Raw genomic sequence first — 21,736 nt, forward strand, 5'->3', positions numbered from 1 at the left:
GGACTGATTAGGACCGTAGGAATCGATCAGTGGCTGACAGTGAGAGCGGGCTGACAAGGAGTTATCAGGGGGTGATAAAAGGCTGTTTATAGGCCTTACAGAGGCGAGATCAAAGGTAAAATAATAGCAGGGTGGGTGTTCAGAGTGGGATCTGAGGGCATGGGGGTTATCAGGAGCCCGCAGCGGACTGATTTGTGCCTTATCAATGGGGGACAGTGACAGGGGGCTGGCAGGAGGCGATCAGGGGGTGAAAAGAAGGCTGTTCACAGGTCTTTCAGAAGGGAGATCAGAGGTAAACAATAGCAGGGGGTGATCAGGAGCCCTCAGGGGGCCGATTAGGGCCTGGTCTGATGGGTGAAAGTGACAGGGGGTGACAATGGGTTATTGGGGGTGGGAAAAAAATCAGGTGTAAACAATGGCACTGGGGGTGATCAGAGGAGGGTCTGAGGGTGGTCAGATGTGGCTAAAATGTTCCTAAATGTGTGGTGCAGTGTACTCACAAGGGCTGCCTGTCCTCTGGTGATCGATCGGCGATAAGAAGACCACCGGAGAAGGAGGCAGCCAGTATAATACAATTTGTTTACTAAACAACGTGTATTATACTCTTTTCATTGGGCAGATCGTAAAATTGCAGCCTGCCGGCACTGCTAATTGGCCGGCAGGCTGGTGACACAGATGGGCAGCGTAGACTGCCGGGGATGCACGTGCATTGGCGTGCGCGATACCCAGCAAAACCCCACCGCAAGACTTCACGCAAATTAGCGTTGAGCGGTCCTTGGGCTGCCGCCTCGTCCACACCAATAGGCGTGGAGTGGTCGTCAGGGGGTTAAAATATTCCACTGTTTTATATTTAAAGCGGTTTAAAACTCTGAAATAATATTCAATAAAAACATGGTTTTCCTACTTTGTATATGCCCCATCTGCCCCTTCCCCCTTTTTGTAGCTGGACCCCCCTTAGGTTTATTAGTTTCCCAATATAGCTCTTTATGAATGAATATACATGTTTTGGTACATATAGGGTTATATTGTGTTTACCTGTGGCTCCTATGAAGTCACCTACTTGCAAAGCACCTTATTCAATTTATCACTTCCATTTATATGGGTTATATTTTTATGTATGTTTTTTTTTACGTGTGTATGATGAACATAGATTTTATTTGCACATGCACGGTATCTGTATGGATTTTTATATATACGTGCATGTATGCATACATATGTTTTTATATTATTGTTCTACAAGTTTTGTCAAACTCTTTAAGGTGATGTATCCATGTGTGTAACACGCATCTGCTTGCCCCTCCTGGAGAGTTTCATTTCTTTGACACGTCTTTGAATTTATTTTATAATATTCAAAGAGTGAGTTGGAAATTTAAATGAGTAATGTCCACTATGTTTTATATGATATTGAGCCCTATCATTGCCCATTGGGCTGAAAACTTCTCTACTGCGAGTTTTTCGCCTTGCACCCGCTATAAAACTAATTGCCATATCAGGCTTCCTTGTTGCCGCTAATTATAAGTGTGGTTAAACTTTGTATCCGCCAGACCTCCGTCTACGAAAGCAACAGGAGCGTATAGCTCCTGGTTTGCTGCACGTAAGGTTGCTAAGCTACCAGACGCATAGTACGCATCCCTATTTCTGCATAACATGAGCATTGGGAATGCTCCGCTCTGCGCCCGCTGAACTTAGGGTTGCTAAGCTACTGGACGCATAGCATGCGTCCCTATTTCCGCATAATTACGAGCCTCCCCCTTTTTGGATCCGCCAGCCCACCATCGGCGGTCCGAGAGTTGCTTAGCAACGCTAAGCTTTTTTACTCGCCTACCTGCACCATGACGTCATCTGACGAAGGCGTGGAACGCCGAAACGCGTCATGACGTCCTAGGCGCAGGGCAGCTGCCACCATCCCCCGTGTATCCTACCTGGCTGGCGTGACTGGATCTTCTGAATCCCCACAACTACCGGCCATAGTGTGGAGGCGGCCAGATCGGTGGAAATACATCTAGGACACGGTGATACACAGTTATTCTGATGAGCTTTGTCTTATAATCAAGTTTGTAAGTTTTATTCTTTTATTTGCGTAAGAAGCAATATTAAAACGTTAATGCACCAGAGAGCGCTCCTCTCCTTTTTCTATTTCCACACGTTTTTTGTCAATTTTGCCGGGTTCCGCATACATGCTGGCAGCGCTCTGACGTCACGAAGGCGCATAGTGGCTGACGTAAGATGCTATGCGCCGCTAGCGTGTATGCGGCTTACCCGGCGAAATGGACGGATGGACCCGGCGAGCTGCTTCAGGACAGGTAATGTATAAATGCACTACATAATTTACATACATTTATACATTTTGGGGGCAGCGGCGGCTCAGCCGATTCCCGGATTATTTCATGCTGAGATCGGACGGGAATTGGCCTGTAGTGTGGCTCAGCTGATTCCCGGATGATTTCATGCTGAAATCTGACGGGAATAAGCCTGTAGTGTATGGGCGGATTCAATTAGAGGCATATTTATCTCTAATCAGATTCGATTAGAGATACATTTGTCTCTTGGTCGAATCTGCCCATTTTCGTTCCAGTGTATGGGCACCTTTACAGACTATCCAAAAAAACTCATGGTGAACCAGAACTCATTGGAGTATATAAGGGGTTACAATGGACCAAAAAGCCCTCTTACTAAGACGCTATGAAAACCAAGTTTTCCTTCTTAACACAGACAGTATTTGCAATAACCTACTACTCATTAACTAACAGGATGTAAACCTGACGAAGGCTGCAAGGCCGAAAGCTTGTTCATTCTTATTCATTTGTAGTTAGCCAATAAATGGTATCATCCTGATTTAAAACTTCTTGCCACTACTCATTGGAGGGGGGGGGGGGGGGGGGGGGGAAGAAATGTATGAAAGTGAATACTGAATTTTATTTACAGTAGTTTTTTCGTTTACAGAACAACGTGCTGTTATTTTTCTAACTATTCTTTGAACAAAAGACCAATTATATTGGTCCCCAAGAGCCCACTATGTGACATTCTTAGTAGGCAAACAAACACTTGCAGGGAGGAGGATGGAGAGATAGAGGTAAAATAGAAATCATTTTAAAGGATTCAAGAAGCATTACTATTCTAAATATAGCAGATCTTAAGGTTCACCTGCTGTATTGACTAATAAAGTATATGTATAACGTGGGACTGCAAATCACAAAACCAGGCACACAAGTATTCATTACAGAATGTAAATAGACAGATAAGCTATCCTGTAAGGTATTCACAAGAGAGCTTTAACGTGAATGGATAGACTCCCAAAGGATTGTCACTTCTGCTTAGCTACACCCGGCATAATGCTGGGAATACACCATACAATTTTCTGTTAGATTTTTCTGTTATGCTGGGATTACACAATACGTTTTTTGCGTTCGATTCGGCGCGCGATTAGCCATTTGATTCTCTTATATTCCACTCGTTTTTATTACCTTTTTTCCATTGACTTCTATAAGAAATCAAGCAGAAACGAATCGAGTGGAACAACGGACATGTCGGAATTTTAACATCAAAGGCATCTATCGGAACGATTCTTACAAAAAAAACGTATCGTGTAATCCCAGCATTAGATTTTCTGTTAGATTTACTGCAATTAGATTATTTTCTGTAGAGACTGGTCATTATCTCTGGTGCATTGTCTTCTGGTGATCTCCTGCTGAGTAGAACAATCCCTAATTGCTAGGCAGATAGATGGTTAGATAATTTCCAACATTATTGGAAATTATCTATCTGGCAGGAAAATCTAACAGAAAATCTAACATAAAATTGTATGGTGTATTCCCAGCATAAGGTAGATAGAGCCTACTGGAGAAAAAAAAATCCCAGGAGCCTTTGCGAGACAGAACCTTAGTGAAGCACCAGGGCTGTGGAGTCGGATTTGGAGCAATTTTGGGCACCCGGAGTCGGAGTAGTTTATTTCATAAACTGAGGAGTTGGAGTCAGATGTTTTTTGTACAAAATCCAAAGCCCTGTTAAGTATCAGAGTAAGGAGTCGGAGTCCAGGAGTCGGGGCCATTTTGGGTACCCGGAGTCGGAGTTTCATAAACTGAGGAGTCGGAAGATTTTTGTACCGACTCCACAGCCCTGTGAAGCACAGCAGCTTTTCTGTCTGGGAGGGTTCCAAGCACTTTTCATTGCTCAAGGGACCTCTTCAGCTCTTCCTACGGTTTACTTGTCAAAAGTTCCCTTCCCATCTACAAAATTAGCAGGCTTAAAGTGTAGACAGAGTCAAGAAAAACATAAAATACAAAGATATGAAAGCTATGATAGCATTAATGTTTGATAATATGGTTGAAATATCAGTAAAATAGTGACTGAACATGTTTCCCCCCCCCCATTACTAGTGGGAGTGCAGGGGAGCTGCAAGAGAAATAGTTACATGAGCAATAAAGCACAGCTATGCATTGCATCAAGCAGTACAAAGCTAACAGCTGCATTTGTGTGAATGATATTAAGGTACGTACAAACATCCAACACAGCGCATGACCACCACCACAACATGACCGACCCCGCGACGAACTGTTTACACAACTCTTCCACTGAACAAACTCATTAACATACTGCGCGTGCAAGCAAAACAGACTGAAAGATATGGCTACATTCAAAACGAGTACGGTACATTGTTCAAACTATGTTGTACATCCATGACCAACTGTACGATATCAGCCCAACAGTCGCGTAAGTTGAACCGCTGAAGGGATAGGGAAAAATCCCTGATATCAGTCGCTCATCTAATCATTTGTCAAGTAAACAAACCTGATTGTCGCCCAACAGTCCAAAATCAGACGACAATCAGGCGGTTTGGTTGAGCGGGCATACGGGTTCTTTTTTGGTCCATTGTAGCCCCTTATACAATCCAATTTTTAGTAGCAACTAGTTACCATCTAAAACCAGTGACAAATAGTCACACCTAGGCCCATATGCAGTTCGTTTTTTCTCCTGTGTTTTTTTCTTATGCTGGAAATACACAATGCGTTTTTTCCGCTCAATTCTCTGCTCGATTTTGCTGCTTGATTCTCTTATCTTCCGCTTGTTTTTCTTATCTTTTTCCATTCACTTCTATGAGAAATCGAGCGGTAAAACAATTGAACATGCCAGAAATGATCTATCGAACCATCTATCTGCTGAAAAAACGCATGGTGTATTCCCAGCATTAGAGGATGAAAAATTATCACCTATTTAGAATAACTTTTTAACACTTTGCAATTGAAAAAGTACCAAAATGTACGCAGAAAAGTACTTTCAAAACTATTGTATTTGTTAGCTTGCTGATAATTTAAAAGGCATTTTATTGACAAGTCTGAAAATATCACTTAGGAGAAAACTCAGGAGAAAAGGTAATTACATATGGGCCCTAGTTTCCTATCAGTTTGGACATTCACACAGCTTTTAGCAAGTCGATGTACACCATAGACACTAAGCAGTTTAGGAATTTATTGGCTTGAATTATAAATACAAGGTGTTTTTTCAGCATCATCTTGATAACAGCAGCAAAGCAGGAACTATAAATATAACTGCATACCCAGGGCTGTGGAGTCGGAGTCGTGGAGTCGGGCAATTTTGGGTGCCTGGAGTCGGAAAAAAATGCACCGACTCCTAATGAATTTGTAACTGTAATTAAAATAGAAAATATGATAAAATGTTCTATTTCTCAGATAATAGTCATTAAAAATAATGTATATATACAGTAATAGCTGTGCTTAGTCCACAAAAATGAAATAAACCAATCAAAATTAGTTACTTGTGCTGCTTCAATAAAGCAGTCCCCGTATTTTTAAGGTCAGATATACAGTACATATCTGATTGTGACTGTATATATGATGTGTACACAGGAATCTCTTATATATACACACTAATTAACATCTATGCTGTAAGAATAAAGCCTGATGTGTAGCTGTGTCACTAATAGAGATGGTCAACGAGATGGAAATAATTCTGCATTGATGCTGATTTATGCAAATTTAAGCACTCCCTTTGCTGATGAAATCAAATAATTTGATAAGTTAAAATTTGGTTTGGTGACTACAAATTAAAGGGTAACTGAGACGGATGAAAAGTAAAGTTTTATACATACCTGGGGCTTCCTCCAGCCCCCTTCAGGCTAATCAGTCCCTCGCTGTCCTCCACCACCCGGATCTTCTGCTATGAGTCCTGGTAATTCAGCCAGTCAGCGCTGTCCGGCCGCATGCCGCTCCCACAGCCAGGAACATTCTGCACCTGCGCAATAGTGCTGCACAGGTGTAGTATGCTCCTGGCGGCGGAGTGTGTGCATACGCACTACGCCCGACTGGCTCAAGTACCTGGACTCATAGCAGAAGATCCAGGTGGTGGAGGAGGACAACGAGGGACTGATTATCCTGAAAGCGGCTGGAGGAAGCCCCAGGTATGTATAAAAAAACTTTAATTTCATCTGTCTCAGGTTTACTTTGTTACACAGTAGTACTATACTCTACATATGCACTCCCCACAGAGCTGCAGGGAATCCACTGAGAATGCTGTGCACATTAAACACAGAGGTGTTGTCTGTTTACAATCTCCTCATTCCCCTGCAGAGTACCTGCACATCATTCTTACATGTACCCACACTTACATTGCCTAGGGCCTGATGTTCTTTGTTCCGGTTTGTACCTTTTACAAGAAATCTTACCAAGGACTAGTTTTAGTCTAAAGGGAATAAATATAGTAGTCTACATATCCTTCTCACATCAGTTGTCTTGTAAAATTCCTAAGCGTTGGCAGTTAAGAGACAAATTTCATGTTACATACTTTTAAACAAAATTGTAATATGCAAATTAGAGGAGTCGGAGGAATCCTAATCTGAGGAGTCGGAGGATTTTTGGACCAACTCCACAGCCCTGTGCATACCTTGATGTAGTAGCTTTGCAATTAGAAGTCAGTGCTACTAAACTGAACTAAGCTCAGCATCAGGAAGCCACCATCAGAAGTAAGCTAACCTAGACTAGTGTTCTCCTCAGACAGCACACCTCACTTGCCTTGGTAGTGCACGGTCTAGTCTGCATGGCTTCTCACAGACTTGTAGACTTGAATAAATTGACATTTTGAACCATCCTGTGCTGGTCACTTCTACTTTAGGAAGCTAACCTAAATTACACATGAGCAACACGAACAAAAGTAAAGCAAAGAGAATACATTTTGTCTGTCAACTACTGGTGCAAGATTATAGACCGGGTAAACAATCGCTATCTAGAAGATGTGGTTAATTTCCTGATCTACCACAAATTATAAAGAGTATGCCTAGCATTTTGGAGTACCAGTCAGCTCTTTACAAAAGCTGACATCTCAGCAGATATGACCAGACAAAGCAGTCATCGTGAATCTTAATTACCCTTTTATGTTTTATCCTAGCAGATAATACAGTGGTTTGCAAAAGTATTCGGCCCCCTTGCCGTTTTCCACATTTTGTCACATTACTGCCACAAACCTGAATCAATTTTATTGGAATTCCACGTGAAAGACTAATACAAAGTGGTGTACACATGAGAAGTGGAACGAAAATACATGATCCCAAACATTTCTTACAAATAAATAATTGCAAAGTGGGGTGTGCGTAATTATTCAGCCCCCTTTGGTCTGAGTGCAGTCAGTTGCCAATAGACATTGCCTGATGGGTGCTAATGACTAAATAGAGTGCGCCTGTGTGTAATCTAATGTCAGTACAAATACAGCTGCTCTGTGGCGGCCTCAGAGGTTGTCTAAGAGAATACTGGGAGCAACAACACCATGAAGTCCAAAGAACACTCCAGACAGGTCAGGGATAAAGTTATTGAGAAATTTAAAGCAGGCTTAGGCTACAAAAAGATTTCCAAAGCCTTGAACATCCCATGGAGCACTGTTCAAGCGATCATTCAGAACTGGAAGGAGTATGGCACAACTGTAAACCTACCAAGAGAAGGCTGTCCACCTAAACTCACAGGCCGAACAAGGAGAGCGCTGATCAGAAATGCAGTCAAGAGGCCCATGGTGACTCTGGACGAGCTGCAGAGATCTACAGCTCAGGTGGGGGAATCTGTCCATAGGACAACTATTAGTCGTGCACTGAACAAAATTGGCCTTTATAGAAGAGTGGCAAGAAGAAAGCCATTGTTAACAGAAAGGCATAAGAAGTCCTGTTTGCAGTTTGCCACAAGCCATGTGGGGGACACAGCAAATATGTGGAAGAAGGTTCTCTGGTCAGATGAGACCAAAATGGAATTTTTTAGCCAACATGCAAAACGCTATGTGTGGCGGAAAACTAACACTGCACATCACTCTGAACACACCATCCCCACTGTCAAATATGGTGGTGGCAGCATCATCATACTCTGGGGGTGCTTCTCTTCAGCAGGGACAGGGTAGCTGGTCAGAGTTGATGGGAAGATGGATGGAGCCAAATACAGGGCAAACTTGGAAGAAAACCTCTTGGAGTCTGCAAAAGACTTGAGACTGGGGCGGAGGTTCACCTTCCAGCAGGACAATGACCCTAAATATAAAGCCAGGGCAACAATGGAATGGTTTAAAACAAAACATATCTGTGTGTTAAAATGGCCCAGTCAAAGTCCAGATCTAAATCCAATCGAGAATCTGTGTCGAGATCTGAAAACTGCTGTTCACAAACGCTGTCCATCTAATCTGATTGAGCTGGAGCTGTTTTGCAAAGAAGAATTGGCAAGGATTTCAGTCTCTAGATGTGCAAAGCTGGTAGAGACATACCCTAAAAGACTGGTAGCTGTAATTGCAGCAAAAGGTGGTTCTACAAAGTATTGACTCAGGGGGCCGAATAATTACACCCCACTTTGCAGTTTTTTTTTTTGTTTTTTTTAATGTTTGGAATCATGTACGATTTTCGTTCCACTTCTCACGTGTACACAACTTTGTATTGGTCTTTTACGTGGAGTTCCAATAAAATTGATTCAGGTTTGTGGCAGTAATATGACAATATGTGGAAAACTTCAAGGGGGCCGAATACTTTTGCAAATCACTGTATATTATCTTCTCTTTAAAATAACTTTTCAGTACTTTGCAATTGAAAAAAAAAAGAAAAAGTGAAAAGGTATTAATCAAATTTATTTTTGACTATTCCCTGGCTTCCTAGTGTCTTAAAAAGCACTATACTTACAAAGTGTGAAAAGATCACCTTAGAGAAAACTCAGGAGAAAAAGTTGATTGAATAGGGACCTGTGTCTCACACGCCTCATTAAAGCAGTAGGATCAGCCATACTATGCCAGGGGAAATAAACACATATATAAGTAGATAAATACTTGATCTACTTAGATAACATGTATTATACTGTCCACGTTTTGATTTCAGTGAATGTTATATAGTAAATGACGAGAATTCTGTTCCTGGTGGGGGCCATGTCTTTTGCCCACAGTTAAGGCTAACTCGTGATGTCATTTCTGCCCTTTACTTTTTTTCTTGTCTCCTCCAAGCGCTGAATCAACTCAGCCTTGCTTGTAAACACAAGTGAGTAGGGGATTAGGTTTCAGATAAGCAACTGTCAGGGAAATAAAGGGAAGAGGAGGAATAGATAATAGATAAAAAGAACCCCCAGCATGCAATTCTTTGGCACGACTACTAAAGGGCCAGTGCTCCTTAAGCAGGGGCGCCGCGAGGCATAAAGCGAACCAAGCGGTCGCTTGGGGCCTCACGATCTTAGGGGCCTCGGCGGCTCCGTGACGTCGGCGTGACGTCACTTTTTCCCCGCAGCCCCGCGGGGCTGGCACTGGCAGAGCAGAGCAGGGCTACAGGAAGATGGCGCCCTGTACTCTCCAGTACAGGGCTTCGGGTGGCCATCTTCCCGTAGCCCTGCATGAATCAGCGCGCGAGCGCGGGAGATTGGAGGAGGAAGCCAGGGAGGGAGCTCCGTGGGAACTGTGCGCCTGAGGAGCCGGCCGGGAGAGGAGACGGGGAGAGAAGACTTCTGCCAGTGCCAGCCTGCCAGGTGAGTAAATTCTTTTCTTTTTGCAGCCCTAATTGCGATTGATTTCTGCTGAACTGTGCCCTAATTGCGTTTGATATCTGCTGAAAATGTGGCCCTAATTGCGATTGATTTCTGCTGAACTGTGCCCTAAATGCGTTTCATATCTGCTGAAAATGTGCCCTAATTGCGATTGATATCTGCTGAACTGTGCCCTAATTGCGTTTGATATCTGCTGAAAATGTGGCCCTAATTGCGATTGATTTCTGCTGAACTGTGCCCTAATTGCGTTTGATATCTGCTGAAAATGTGTCCCTAATTGTGATTGATTTCTGCTGAACTGTGCCCTAAATGCGTTTGATATCTGCTGAAAATGTGGTCCTAATTGCGATTGATATCTGCTGAACTGTGCCCTAATTGCGTTTGATATCTGCTGAAAATGTGGCCCTAATTGCGATTGATTTCTGCTGAACTGTACCCTAATTGCGTTTGATATCTGCTGAAAATGTGGTCCTAATTGCGATTGATATCTGCTGAACTGTGCCCTAAATGCGTTTGATATCTGCTGAAAATGTGGCCCTAATTGCGATTGATTTCTGCTGAACTGTGCCCTAAATGCGTTTGATATCTGCTGAAAATGTGGCCCTAATTGCGATTGATTTCTGCTGAACTGTGCCCTAATTGCGTTTGATATCTGCTGAAAATGTGGCCCTAATTGCGATTGATTTCTGCTGAACTGTGCCCTAATTGCGTTTGATATCTGCTGAAAATGTGGCCCTAATTGCAATTGATTTCTGCTGAACTGTGCCCTAATTGCGTTTGATATTTGCTGAAAATGTGGCCCTAATTGCGATTGATATCTGCTGAACTGTGCCCTAATTGCGTTTGATATCTGCTGAAAATGTGGCCATAATTGCGATTGATTTCTGCTGAACTGTGCCCTAATTGCGTTTGATTTCTGCTGAAAATGTGCCCTAATTGCGTTTGATTTCTGCTGAAAATGTGCCCTAATTGCGTTTGATTTCTGCTGAAATGTGGCCCAAATTGCGTTTTTATTTTCTGGTGTCTGGGGTAACTGTTGCTGCATTTATTATTTAATGGTCATAGTTGGCTATATTTGCTGTGCTACGGTTAAGCTTCACCCATACAATGTCATGGCCGCGCCCATCTTTCGGCGCGCTACGCGCGCCTCAATCACCCCAACATCCATTTTTTCCCCGCAAACAGCCCCGCCCCAATCCGCCCTCCTGCTCCACCCACATGTCATGGCCACGCCCACTTATGCGGGATAACCACACCCATTTTTCACCTCTTGCTACAGTCCGCTTGGGGCCACAAAAACCTTAGCTGCACCCCTGTCCTTAAGTATGTGATAACTCCAAATCATAACAGCAGAAAACGTTTTGAAAGTTTTGAATGCAGGATTAGCATCTTTATCGCTTAATACACTCAAGACCAGTTGCTGTTGAAATTTGATTTTTATGGTGACGATACCGCTTTAAGACAGCAGTCATGCAGAAGTAAACTCAAGTGCACACACTTGAGTGTTCTCAGCCAAGTGAAAGTACATTTTGCAAAGCATCCATAGTGGATCCTAGCCCTTAAAGTGAACCTGAACTGAGTAAAATTGTTTAAAATAAACACATGATGTACCTGCAAATGAATATTACATGCATACTTCGCCCTCAGTTGCTCTCAGAAGCTCACCATTCTGTTCAATGATTTTTTACAGTTCTGACAAGATTGTCAGAACTGAAATATATCAGTTGCTGTCAGTTATGACTGAAAGGACAACTGATGAGCAAGGTACTGCCTAGGTTTCCCTATGGCTGAAGTGGGCAATATTACAGTTTAATAGTGTGCTGACCAGGAAGCTGTTATGGGTCAATGGCCATTTTCAAAATGAAGAAGGACAGAGAATTCCATTGATCACAGTGGACAAACAGGATGCAGGAGAGGAGAAAGATTGTTCAGTAGACTAAATGGGAGGCAAGCATGACCTGTGTGTTTGTTTATTTTGACTTTTATTTTTCAGTTCAGGTTTGCTTTAAAGGAAAGGTTCAGGGAGGGTGGGTAAAAAATAAAAATCAAATTCCACTTACCTGGGGCTTCCTCCAGCCCGTGGCAGGCAGGAGGTGCCCTCGCCGCCGCTCCGCAGGCTCCCGGTGGTCTCCGGTGGCCGACCCGACCTGGCCAGGCCGGCTGCCAGGTCAGGCTCTTCTGCGCTCCAAGGCCCGGAACTTCTGCGTCCCACGCCGGCGCTCTGACGTCATCGGACGTCCTCCGGGCTCTACTGCGCAGGCGCAGTAGTTCTAGGGATAGTGGGAACAGCCAACAGTAGGATCAAGCATTTGCAGGCTCAGAAAGTTTTACATTATTTTTAAAATAAAAGAGGGGAGATTCAGCTCATAGAAACGGCACCACACATAATTGATGAAAAATATATAAATCACACTTTAATAGAATATATTTCTTCCAAATTCATCGTAAAAACATTAAAAACGGCGCACACCACAAAAAATCCATATATGAAAACGATCAATGCTCACAATAATAATGCATAATAATAAACAGATCAATAATCTCAGATCAGATGTGGGTGCTCAATACAAAGCACTCCAACATCAATATGAACCCGGGTTCAGTACCTCCTATAATTGATATAAAGTGCAAACAGTGCTAGAAATGTGAAACATTATACATGATAACATGAAACAGTGTAAATGAATAATAAAGACACCTATATAAAGCGTCATGAATGACTACCATACGTGAAGGATAGGAGTGATTTGAGAGAGACAGTCCATGAACAAGCAAGCATGTGATGTGGACAAGAAGGAGGAATACTTAGCCGGGTGCCGAAGATCAAAAGGGAATGGTGGTGGCAATGGAGACCCTCGGTGGACACTTCCACCGGTTCCGCGGCCGTCACGCCGCTTCTTCAAGAAGTACGAGGGGATCTCTATTCTCTAATCTAATCTTTTTCTGCTGTTACGATTTGGAGTTATCACATACTTAAGGAGCACTGGCCCTTTAGTAGTCGTGCCAAAGAATTGCAGGCTGGGGGTTCTTTTTAACTCTAATCTATTCCTCCTCTTCCCCTCGTACTTCTTGAAGAAGCGGCGTGACGGCCGCGGAACCGGTGGAAGTGTCCACCGAGGGTCTCCATTGCCACCACCATTCCCTTTTGATCTTCGGCACCCGGCTAAGTATTCCTCCTTCTTGTCCACATCACATGCTTGCTTGTTCATGGACTGTCTCTCTCAAATCACTCCTATCCTTCACGTATGGTAGTCATTCATGACGCTTTATATAGGTGTCTTTATTATTCATTTACACTGTTTCATGTTATCATGTATAATGTTTCACATTTCTAGCACTGTTTGCACTTTATATCAATTATAGGAGGTACTGAACCCGGGTTCATATTGATGTTGGAGTGCTTTGTATTGAGCACCCACATCTGATCTGAGATTATTGATCTGTTTATTATTATGCATTATTATTGTGAGCATTGATCGTTTTCATATATGGATTTTTTGTGGTGTGCGCCGTTTTTAATGTTTTTACGATGAATTTGGAAGAAATATATTCTATTAAAGTGTGATTTATATATTTTTCATCAATTATGTGTGGTGCCGTTTCTATGAGCTGAATCTCCCCTCTTTTATACTTCCTACATGCTCTGGCACACACGGGGGGGGCATGAGTGCAATGTAATTTTGTACACATTTTTAATGGCACACTTACAGGTACAGTGGAGGAAATAATTATTTGACCCCTCGCTGATTTTGTAAGTTTGTCCAATGACAAAGAAATGAAGTCTCAGAACAGTATCATTTCAATGGTAGGTTTATTTTAACAGTGGCAGATAGCACATCAAAAGGAAAATCGAAAAAATAACCTTAAATAAAAGATAGCAACTGATTTGCATTTCATTGAGTGAAATAAGTTTTTGAACCCCTACCAACCATTAAGAGTTCTGGCTCCCACAGAGTGGTTAGACACTTCTACTCAATTAGTCACCCTCATTAAGGACACCTGTCTTAACTAGTCACCTGTATAAAAAAGACACCTGTCCACAGAATCAATCAAGCAGACTCCAAACTCTCCAACATGGGAAAGACCAAAGAGCTGTCCAAGGATGTCAGAGACAAAATTGTAGACCTGCACAAGGCTGGGATGGGCTACAAAACCATTAGCAAGAAGCTGGGAGAGAAGGTGACAACTGTTGGTGCGATTGTTCGAAAATGGAAGGAGCACAAAATGACCATCAATCGACCTCGCTCTGGGGCTCCACGCAAGATCTCACCTCGTGGGGTGTCAATGGTTCTGAGAAAGGTGAAAAAGCACCCTAGAACTACACGGGAGGAGTTAGTGAATGACCTCAAATTAGCAGGGACCACAGTCACCAAGAAAACCATAGGAAACACATTACACCGCAATGGATTAAAATCCTGCAGGGCTCGCAAGGTCCCCCTGCTCAAGAAGGCACATGTGCAGGCCCGTCTGAAGTTTGCCAATGAACACCTGAATGATTCTGGGAGTGACTGGGAGAAGGTGCTGTGGTCTGATGAGACCAAAATAGAGCTCTTTGGCATTAACTCAACTCGCTGTGTTTGGAGGAAGAAAAATGCTGCCTATGACCCCCAAAACACCGTCCCCACCGTCAAGCATGGGGGTGGAAACATTTTGTTTTGGGGGTGTTTTTCTGCTAAGGGCACAGGACAACTTAATCGCATTAACGGGAAAATGGACGGAGCCATGCATCGTGAAATCCTGAACGACAACCTCCTTCCCTCTGCCAGGAAACTGAAAATGGGTCGTGGATGGGTGTTCCAGCACGACAATGACCCAAAACATACAGCAAAGGCAACAAAGGAGTGGCTCAAGAAGAAGCACATTAAGGTCATGGAGTGGCCTAGTCAGTCGCCGGACCTTAATCCAATAGAAAACCTATGGAGGGAGCTCAAGCTCAGAGTTGCACAGAGACAGCCTCGAAACCTTAGGGATTTAGAGATGATCTGCAAAGAGGAGTGGACCAACATTCCTCCTAAAACGTGTGCAAACTTGGTCATCAATTACAAGAAACGTTTGACCTCTGTGCTTGCAAACAAGGGTTTTTCCACTAAGTATGAAGTCTTTTATTGTTAGAGGGTTCAAAAACTTATTTCACTCAATGAAATGCAAATTAGTTGCTATCTTTTATTTAAGGTTATTTTTTCGATTTTCCTTTTGATGTGCTATCTGCCACTGTTAAAATAAACATACCATTGAAATGATACTGTTCTGAGACTTTTCATTTCTTTGTGATTGGACAAACTTACAAAATCAGTGAGGGGTCAAATTATTTCCTCCACTGTATCTCTTGATTTATCAACATGTTGTAATAATGCCCCCTGCAAAGTAGCCTGGCATGCAAATGAGACCAGCAAACCTGGGACTCCAGATGTTCCCACCGGCCTGCATGTACTGCACTGCTACGGTGCCTTGTTAGATGGGCTTTCTGCCATGTTTGATGCCCAAGAGAAAGTGACTCCAGCTACTACCCATACAGCATCTTCACGCTAGCTAAAAGTCCGCACACAGAAAAACAGCAATGGCGATAAAACAAAACTGTCCGACAAAAAGAAACGACAAGTAGTCTAAATGATGTTCTACACACACACCAATATTTGATTATGTGGTTGGAAAGTTGTACACGCAAGAGGAAGTGACCTTTCACACAAAATGTGCGCATGCTCTGGAACAATATCATTTTAATAACTTGTACATGCCAGCCAATTGCACAATATGTACCCAACAGTCTTCTGAATTGATATGTCAGTTGAATTGGGCAGAATACCAGACATCGGTTGCTTGTGGTGGTCTAGGCTAGCTATATTTTTTAACAACTGCCAAAATAGCGATATCTGTCATTCACCAGTTTCAAACAACTTTTATCTCACGTGCGTAAAAACGTAAGTGGTTCTATCTCTATATTGATGCGTAGTTTATCTACAAAAGAGGGCAATCTACTACACAAACCTAGCATTTGTACCAAAAAACTAACCAAACTTTACCAGCACAAATATGAAAATATACCTGTCAGACCGATAGTTTTCCTAGAGAAATCTGATTCCAACCAGCCATTTCATTCCCACTTGAACATCCTCTTAAGATCTGCAAATCCTGGTGTGGATTGCTTTCTTCACCTGAGCACTTAAAGGGAACCTTAACTGAGAGTGATATGGATGTTTCCTGTTAAACAATACCAGTTGCCTGGCAGACCAGCTGATCTCTGTGACTGCAATAGTGGCTGAATCACACCCTGAAACAAGCATGCAGCTAATCCAGTCTGACTTCAGTCAGAGCACCTGATCTGCATGCTTGTTCAGAGGCTGTGGCTAAAAGTATTAGAGAGACAGGATCAGCAGGCGATTCAGGCAACTGGTATAATTTTAAAAGGAAAAATCCATATCCTTCTCAGTTTAGCAGTGGTGCCTGGGAGACATCTCGAGCTCACTCCAACCTGAATTATCGCAAATTCTTTCTGTTTTAGGAAAGCAAACTTTTGTTTTTCTTAACATCTTAGTAAGGGGGCTTTTAGGACCATTGTAGTCCCTTACACACCCCAATGAGTTCTGGGTCACCATGAGCTTGCTGGTTAGTCTGTGCCTCTCGGATTTACAAGCCCTACTCCATAGAGCCAAATTAATCCATGCCATGCACTGATGAGGATCAAACAATCCGAAACAGTCTGTATGCATGTTGGATTATTATGGCTCTGTACATATTAACAAGCTGACACATCATTGCATTCCAGCGGTTCTGGAGGTGTGTTTAGCTTCTAAGGGTACAATGGTTAATTTGCATATATTCAGCAGTGGTGCCTGGGAGACATCTCGAGCTCACTCCAACCTGAATTATCGCAAATTCTTTCTGTTTTAGGAAAGCAAACTTTTGTTTTTCTTCTCAGTTTAGGTTCCCTTTAAAAGGGAACCTAAACTGAGAGGGATGTGGATTTTTCATTGTAAACAATACCAGTTGAGTGGCAGCCCTGCTGATCTCATTAGCTGCAGTATTGGCTGAATAACACACCTGAAACAAGCATGCAGCTAATCCAGTCTGACTTCAGTCAGAGCACCTGATCTGCATGCTTGTTCAGGAGCTGTGGTTGAAAGTATTGGAGACACAGGATCAGCAGGAGAACTGGGCAACTGGTATTATTTTTAAGGGAAACATCCATATCCTCAGTTTAGGTTCCCTTTAAAAAGGACCACTATTATGAAAATCAAACTTTTAAAAACCTTTAAACACATAACACATATGTACTTTTTCCCCCAGAGTAAAATAAGCCATAAATTACTTTTCTCCTATGTTTCTGTCACTTACAGTAGGTAGCTGAAATCGGACAGGTTTTAGACTAGACTAGCCCATTTCCTAATGGGGGTAAACCCAGGTTTTTCTTTATATATAAAAGCACTTAGTGAATGGCAGTTGCTCTGTCCAACTGCCAAAAAAGTGTGCAACGAGTAGGGAGGCTGGCCAGCATCTTTGTGTAAATACTTGTCAGGGACAGTCTATAAAGAATAAAGGACATTGTGAGAGAACGCGGAAAAGCCGCCGCGTGTGCTGCTGAGGAGGCGGCGGCGGATTCCGCTTCCAATGCGGCGGTTTGCACGCATAAGCGTGCGTCTGGTAACAGGGCAGAACGCGGAAAGCCGCCGCATGTAACAGTAAGGCGGCTGGTTCCGCGTCCAGCACGTCGGTTTGCACGCGGCAGCATGCGTCTGGTGTGGCTGAGTCTGTTAGTGCACACAGGCTTAGGAATACGTGCGCGCGCACTGAGAGGCAGAACTCTTATACTGGGCAAGGAGAGATCAGCTGATCACGCCGATCAGCTGACTCCAGAGCAGGTTATTATTGGTTGATCAATTAGGGGTGGTGCCGGAGAGCACTACTCCATATACAGTTACTGCTGGCCAGTCTCAAGTTGTCTGCTGTTGCGAACACTACGTGGAAGCACTCAGACCTTAGTCAGATTAAACAGTGTGTTTGAACCAGGTGGACCTGGGAATTCACACTGAGCCAGATTATTTGTACTGTTATTCTGTTTATGCTTAGACTAGTTCCAGGGTGTAGAGACCACGGACCTCACACCCAGACTAGGGAACTTGTGTTATTCATCAGACTAGTTCCAGGGTGTAGAGACCAAGGACCTCACACCCAGACTAGGCATTGTTGATATCTGTTATGACTTACTGCTTTCCTGACTATCCCTTTGATCTCTGATTCGGTACCTCGCATATCTGATATTCCGTTGCCAGACCCTGCTTGCCTTGGATACCGAATCAGCCTTCTGTTTTTGTACTTAATCTGTCCGTGTGTTGCCGACCAGGCGTGCCCGACCTCGAGAGCTATCTCTCCTCTTAAGAGATAGGCCTCAATTCACTAAGATCATGCTGGAGATAATAAGGCAAGAGAAAACTTACCTCCACTAGTAAGAGTTATCTTATCTCTTCATTCCTTACGTTACCTCCTCTGTAGTTAAGTTACCTCCTCTGTAGTTATTTTCACACGCAGTTAATGAACAGCCTGTCTTTAACTCTGGAGTTATTTTAAGGATTAAAAAGTTAACTTAAAGACAGAAGAGTTAGCTTTAGGCTTGCCTGAGGTAAAATGTTTCCTGAATACTACATGCCTTATCACCATGGTAACAACTCTAGAAGAGTTATTAAAGACAGGAGATAAGCTTAGTGAATTGAGGCCATAGTCTCCAGATCAGATAGTGACATCCACCTTCAGGTGTCACTCACTCTCTGGTCCTTCCTATCTCCAGCCTGACTCCACCCCTTGGAGAGTCTCAGGCTGCTGGAAGGTTCCTGTGCCCTCAAGAGCAGTATTCCTTTACTGCCTATGATCATCTGCTCAGCAGGTGCATTACTCAAAGTACTACTGTTACACCAAACACTCACATACCTATAGGTGTCCAGAGGTTAGCAATATATCTGTATTATCGGTGATTCTGCAGATCATCAATTATCAGGTATATCTCTGCATTCTTGGTGATACTGCAGATCACCAATAATCAGATTCTCTCTGCGTGCTGACACCAATCGTTACAGACATGCTGAGAATTCCCCATGAAGAGATGGAGTGGCCCAAAATCTGTCAGTTCTGTCAGATTTCTACTACCTACTGTAAGTGACAGCAACACAAGAGAAAAGTAATCTATGGCTCATTTTACTCTGAGCTTTAGAAATGCAAACCTTATTTGTATCTGTTTACATGTATTTTAAGTTTTACATTTTTTCGCGACAGTGGTCTTTTAACATAAAATCAATGCTATGTCAACAATCCAAGCGGACATAGAAGAAGAATAGAAAGCTGTCTGAGCAAAGCGAAGATGAGCCTGCAACCCAGCGAGCCAGCAAGGGGATAAGGATTCCAGTAAAGCGGGGAAAATCACTTTATATAAGAAGTGGACAGCCCTCATTAAACACCCCCTAACTCAGGAACGATGCATTGCATCAACGCTGGTCATAATGCAAATGAAAGCCAAAACTCTCAGCTTTCCAACAATAAGTCAATTTCCAAAATGGGAGTAAATATTTTTTTTTAAACTCAGTTTTATTAAACAAATATCACTGAATACATATAGATATGTAAAATACAGAGAAAATATCCATCTAGACATTGTTAATGCAACAGAGAGCATTTGGTCTAACAGTAGGAGTGAGAGTTTACGTTCCATGGAGACCCCACATTTCAGTGATATAACAAGAACAATTAAACATAAACAAACAAACAAACATCCACCTGTGAACCAGAGAATTATTTATATATATTGATCTGTGTTCCAAAAGCCAGAGAGTACATCTGTCTGTGTAGTAAGACCAGGTCTAGTCGTGGGATATACCATAGTCAAGGGATTATCTAGCCTCAAGCTCCAGATTCACTGAAACTTAGCGAAAGCCCCCCTATTTTAATAGGTGATATTTTCCAAGCTAAGATTATGATTCACTAGGGATTTCCAACATTTTATCATAGGAAGGGAGGGATTAAGCCAGTTAAGAACAATTGTTTTACTGGCAAAGAAACATGCCTTTCTAATAATAGATCTATGGTCTTTAGATCAGGTCTCTTCGTCTAGTTAGTATACCAAGCAGCGCGACACTGGGATTGGGAGAAATGCTTTGCTCCAGAACCAACTCCAAGACCACAAATACATCATTCCAGAATGTGCGCAGCTTGGGACACTGCCAGATCATTTGCCAAAAATCAGCAGCGTAAGTCAAACATCTAGGGCAGGAGTCAGTAGTGGTCCTACCCATTTTAAGTAATCTCATAGGGGATAAATAGACCTGATGAAGAAGATATAATTGAATGATTCTATCATTTGCAGCTACTGAAACTTGATGGGGAAGTTCCTAAACTTCATCCCATTCCTGTTCATTTAATGCTGGTATGTACTTGGACCACTTTTCCATCCCATACGGAGATGGCATGGAATTGTACTGACTTTGAATAAAAAGGTGTATAGTACAGAGATTAGACCAGAGGGGCCCTGTGTTTTAAAAATCCCAATTAAGGGATATTTAGACATATGCCATTCGTTTAGACCAAATTGGGCTTGAAGTGCATGCCCAAGTTAAAGGTATCTGTAAAAACCTGTTCTGGGGGTATTAAAGTGCAGACATATAGCCTCAAAAGTAATTAGAGTATTGGAGTTGATAATATAGTGCAAAGCAGATATCCCAAATTTAATCCACCAACAGGGATCCTGGAGTAATAATAGCTCAGGAAGCGCAGGATTATTCCACAAAGGCATTTCAATCATTTCAGTAAAACCCAATAATGCTTTATGCTTCATACACACATGAGATAAAAGTCTTTGGAAAATGCAAGATCACAGACCAATCTTATCCCCTTCCATGTAGTATGAGAGCCATACTCTACACAGTCTATTCTATGGAGCTGCACTCCCCATCAGATAAAATCTTTGCAAGATGCTGCACACACAGATGCCCGTACACATTCAAAAGATCATTATCTGCAAAAGATCTGTTCCTGCAAAAGATCCATTCCTGCAAAATGCATTCATAGTCTATGAGATCTGCAGATCCTCACACACTTGGTTTAACAGACTTCATTTAAATATCTGGCAATCATCTGCAGATCTGAAGATCCATCCTGGTGGGTCTGATCTGCAGATGATCTGCAGATGATTGTCTGTTAAACCAAGTGTGTATGAAGATCTGCAGATCTCAGACTATGAATGCATTTTGCAGGAATGGATCTTTTGCAGGAACAGATCTTTTGCAGATAATGATCTTTTGAGTGTGTACGGGCATCTTTGTGTGCAGCATCTTGCAAAGATTTTATCTGATGGGGAGTTCAGCTCCATAGAATAGACTGTGTAGAGTATGGCTCTCATACTACATGGAAGGGGGTAAGATTGGTCTGATATCTTTCATTTATCTTTCAAGTGTGTACACACCATTAGTTTGTGACCATATATTGTGAGCTAATTTATGTACTGGAATCTTGCCAATAAAAGGAAAAGGTTTTGCTTCAAGGAATCCCAACAGTGAAAGATTGCCTAAAGGAGGTCTCAATGTGCTGTTCGGACTTAGGCCACATACACACATCAGACCATAGTCTTTTGAAAATGAAAGATCACAGACCAATCTTACCACCCTTCATGTAGTATGAGAGCCATACCTACACAGTCTTTTCTATGGAGCTGAACTCCACATCAGAAAAAAATCTTTGCAAGATGCTGCACACACAGATGCTGTACA

At 42.6% G+C, this 21,736-nt stretch overlaps 1 protein-coding gene across 3 annotated transcripts in view; it reads right to left on the reverse strand.

Annotated features, from left to right (window-relative positions):
• The window catches only part of KDM4C (lysine demethylase 4C), a 490,901-nt gene that overhangs the window by 463,278 nt on the left and 5,887 nt on the right, over positions 1–21,736 (reverse strand). The window contains exon 1 of one of the 3 annotated variants that reach the window (XM_068235390.1): positions 17,299–17,353. The exons of the other annotated variants lie outside the window; for them this stretch is intronic. The gene's annotated coding sequence lies outside the window, so the exon portion shown is untranslated. Of the gene's footprint in view, positions 1–17,298; positions 17,354–21,736 lie in introns of those variants that run through there. 3 annotated transcript variants of the gene reach the window in all.

Source organism: Hyperolius riggenbachi, chromosome 1 (genome assembly GCF_040937935.1).
Source record: "Hyperolius riggenbachi isolate aHypRig1 chromosome 1, aHypRig1.pri, whole genome shotgun sequence".
Lineage (NCBI taxonomy): Eukaryota > Metazoa > Chordata > Amphibia > Anura > Hyperoliidae > Hyperolius > Hyperolius riggenbachi.